This window comes from Gossypium arboreum, chromosome 9 (genome assembly GCF_025698485.1).
Source record: "Gossypium arboreum isolate Shixiya-1 chromosome 9, ASM2569848v2, whole genome shotgun sequence".
Classification (NCBI taxonomy): domain Eukaryota; kingdom Viridiplantae; phylum Streptophyta; class Magnoliopsida; order Malvales; family Malvaceae; genus Gossypium; species Gossypium arboreum.
This window is the reverse complement of record NC_069078.1, coordinates 76,405,938-76,410,297: the sequence shown is the minus strand read 5'-3', so window position 1 is coordinate 76,410,297 and position 4,360 is coordinate 76,405,938. Positions and strand designations below refer to the sequence as shown.

The 4,360-nt window shown below is 37.2% G+C and overlaps 1 non-coding gene across 1 annotated transcript; it reads right to left on the bottom strand.

Moving 5' to 3' along the window:
* Window positions 1-3,866: 3,866 nt before the first annotated feature.
* Window positions 3,867-3,973, bottom strand: LOC128281288 (small nucleolar RNA R71). Its single transcript, XR_008271501.1, has one exon. It is a non-coding gene; the product is annotated as a small nucleolar RNA R71 (small nucleolar RNA).
* Window positions 3,974-4,360: the final 387 nt, after the last annotated feature.

Here is a 4,360-nt window from a genome sequence, read left to right as displayed (position 1 = left end):
AGCTTCCCTATGTGGGATCCCTCCATCATCAGAGTTTAAATTCAACACCAACTCTTGCTGCCCCCTGTTAGCAAAATAAATGGTCTTTGCTTGCCATGAGATTCAAACCCATTGCTCCCCTTAAATGCTCCATACGCTACTTGCCACTAAGCCACAAGGCTTTTTGTGCCACAATTTCTCCAACAATATTCTTAAGGCCCACCTACTACACCCAGGGTTTGGTTCACCTTAAACCAAAATTTTTGCTAGAGTCCAGGTTTGAACCCAGGACTTCTCCAACACTTCTCAGCACACTTCTCAGCACACTTAACCACTAAAACAAGCCTTCAACTACGAAATTTTCACGCACAACAGAATATTATAAGCTACCTTCAACCGCTCCTATGCTCAAGGCCCAAAACTTCTAGGCCCAAATTCAGGGTGTTACACCGTGTCTCTCACATGGCTATGACATTCTCGTGTCCTAACTCGTGTCCTCCATACGGCTAAAACACACGGTCGTGTCTCTATCCATATGTTTACTACCATGCATACTGACTTGCAAATTTTAAGTGCAAGGGACACACGACCGAACAACACGCCCATGGGGCTAACTGTGTGTCACACACTGCCTAGACACACGCTCGTATGTCTACCAATGTGGACTATATAAGGCTATCTACAAGCCCTTTGCCACCCTGAAACACAATCTAACACCAACCAACATATCAAATGTCCAACTTATCATGATTTCTCAACCATCAAACATAGCTAAGGTCTATATATATATATATATATATCATATATTCAACTATGCCAACAATTTCACATTTATGAAAGACTATCTTGCATTCATATAATAACTTTCAATATTAGCCATTTACTATGGCCTTATACAAAATGAATCAAATGCTGAAGAGAGCTAATACATTTGGCCAATTGAAAATGACACAAAACTCAACATTTGGCCAATTGAAAATGACACAAAACTCAAAAGCAAGATCCTATACATGCTATAATCAAAATAAAAGATCTAATTATACCAAGTACTTCAGATGATAGTGTGACTGGCTTCTCCAACGTGAGCGATGATCCTCGAAATACTTTGGCGGCACTAAAAGAAAATGGAAAGGAAATAGGGTAAGCATAAAACTTAGTAAGTTTCATGAAAAAAATCATCAACTAATCATTATAAAACAATATGCTCATAACCTTTCATAACTTATTCATGAATACCATAAGTAGACGAAGGTACAACTTACTCATTGTCATCCATTACATTTCATATTTCATATATTGAGCCCACATCTCATACATTTCAAATAAGTACATGTACCACTCATCACATGATCATAACTTTCTCATCTCGATATAAATCATAAATCTTTCGTCGAACCATTTGGAATTCTACTGGATATTCAATAGCCCTAACATGGGTTAAGATGTTGACGCTCTTACATTGGCTTTCATATAGCGAGGCCGATGCTATGTCCCAGATAGGCCTTACACTGGCTCTCATCTATTGGTGTCAATGCCATGTCTCAGACAGGTCTTACACTGACACACAATAAGCTGATGCCATGTCCCAGACAAATCTTACACTAGCTTGTACATCGCGAGGCCAATGCATGTCCCAGACATGTCTTACACTAGTTCTCGTTTCAATGCTGATGCATGTCCCAGACATGTCTTACACTGGCTCTCATACTGTGGCTGATGTATGTCCCAGACATGTCTTACACTAGCACACATATCACTCATTATCACGGTATAAATATCCAAGTCTATTCCAAATGTTCAAAGAAAGTCTTTACTACATAAATTTTCCGGCATGTATTTTTGATAAACCGTAATTTATACATATTTTTATCCCATGCTTAGCATAATTTTGGATTAATTATCCTTAGAATTGGTGAATTCAATGCTCCTAATCCTTTAATTTCATGTTTTATACTTAGGAGAGCATAGAAGAGTAAAAAGAGCGAAAAACGGGCCAAAAACGAAGAAAATGGATCAACATGGGAAATCAACACGGCCTGGACTTCCTCACACGGGTAGTTCACACGCCCGTGTCCATTCAACAGACTCGAACATGGTTTGAAGCAATCGCACACGGGCATGTCCCTGTCGAGCCCAAGTCTAGTCCTATTTGGAAAAGGCCACTCTTTAGGGTTTAGAAGCATTCTAAAGCCTATATAAACACCCCAGGAGGTACCAAAAAGGCACACACAGGGTAGGAGGCAAGGAAATACTTGAAGAAAGATGATTGATCTATCTCAAAAGCCAGATTCATCTTCAAGACTGAAGATCTCCCTTCAATTTCTTTCAAGAGTTTTGGGTTTTCTTTATTTTTTGTTATCATTATTCTTTTGAGATGTTTTCTTTCATAAATATGAACTAAATCCCCTAAATACCTAAGGGGAATGAAACCTAAGACAGATATTGTTATTATGTTCTGAATTGTATGATAAATATTTAACTTGTTCTTAATTATGTGTTCTTAATTCTTGCTTTAATATTCCAGGATATTGATTCAAGTATTGATGTGCTTATTTAGAGGAGCAAAAGTCCCTGTCTAAGAGTAGATCTGGCATAATTGAGCGGAGTTGATTGCACGCCTAGAGATAAGGTGACAAGATTTTGACGGATTAAGGTGAAACCTAATAAGGGAATCCATAGATCGAGTTAATGCAACAGTAGGGAGTTAATTAGAAAGAGATTTCAATTAATCAACCTAGGGTTAGACGTTGTTAGTCTCGAGAGAGATAATAATATAAATTAGGGATTTCTATGGATCAAGTCTAATGAATAAATAGTCTGATTTAGAGTTAAATAACAAGTGAAGTCTAGGTGGATTTTTCCTTGAGTATCATCTTAATCAGTCAGTTTTTTCAAAAGTTTTTTTCAAATTTCCTTTCTATGCGTTCTTAGTTTAGTTAATTAGTTTAGATAAACAAAACCCTTAATTTTTAGGCTAGATAATAAAAAGAAAGTTAATAGTAGTACTTTTAGTTCCTTTGGGTTTGACAATCTGGTCTTGCTAAAGCTATATTACTGTTCGACACGTGCGCTTGCCTTCGCCGTGATAGTTAGTTGGTTTTCAAGGAGCAATCCATTATAAAAATTATAAAACTTGTTGCACGTATCATATCACACGATCAAGTTTTTGGCATCATTTTCGGGGAACTAAAGTATTAGGAACACTCGATTTTTATTACTTTAGCCATTTTACTTTTATTGAAATTTAAATTTTTATTTTCTTTTCTTATTTTTCATTTATTCGCTTCTAGCAGGTTTTTATAGTGCATGACTAGAAGAAACCCGTCGGGACCATTACTTTTTTATAGTGAGATCGATCGCACAGCTCACAGAAACTGAAGAGAAATAAGGCGAATCCTAAGATACACAGAGGAAAGCAAGAGGATGACATTCACACCACAACTAAGGATATGGTTAAAAATCAGGAAAATCCGCTACCTCCTGCGATTGCTGCTGATCCAGTAAATCAGAATCCTACTTCACGCACTATTTATGATTATGTTAAACCTAATTTAATAGGAACTGAGTCAAGTATAGTTAGACCTACTATTGCTACAAATAATTTTGAACTGAAACCTAACACAATTCAAATGATACAACAGTTTGTTCAGTTTAATGGTTTGCAGGATGAGGATCCAAACAATCACTTGGCGAATTTTTTAGAGTTTTGCGACAATTTTAAAATAAATGGCATTTCTGATGATGCCATTCGCCTTCGATTGTTTCCCTTTTCATTGAAGAACAAAGCTAAATAGTGGTTGAACTCGTTACCACGAGGGTCGATCACTACTTGGGAACAAATGACCGAAAAGTTTTTACTTAAATATTGTTCGCCGGTTAAAATAGCTAAGTTGAGGAATAACATCTCTTCTTTTGTTTAGATGGATCTAGAAACACTCTATGTTGCCTGAAAGAGATACAAGGATCTTTTGAGAAGGTGACCTCACCATGGGTTACCACTTTAGCTACAGGTTTAGACGTTTTACAACGGTGTGAACCCTTCAACGAGACAACTCATCGACGTAGCGGCCGGTGGAACTTTAAATAACAAAACACCTGAAGCGGCTTACAAATTTATTGAGGAGATGTCACTGAATAACTATCAGTGGCAAGTTATAAGGACAAAGTCGATGAAAGCAGCCGGTGATTTCAACCTCGATGCGATTATTATGCTATCTAACCAAGTAGAACTCTTAAATAAAAAGATTGATGATTTGGGTGGTTCTAAGGACAAAGCCGACAAAAGCAGCTGGTGTTTTCAACCTCACTGCGATTATTATGCTATCTAACCAGGGAGAACTCTTAAATAAAAGATTGATGATTTGTATGGTTCTACTCAGGC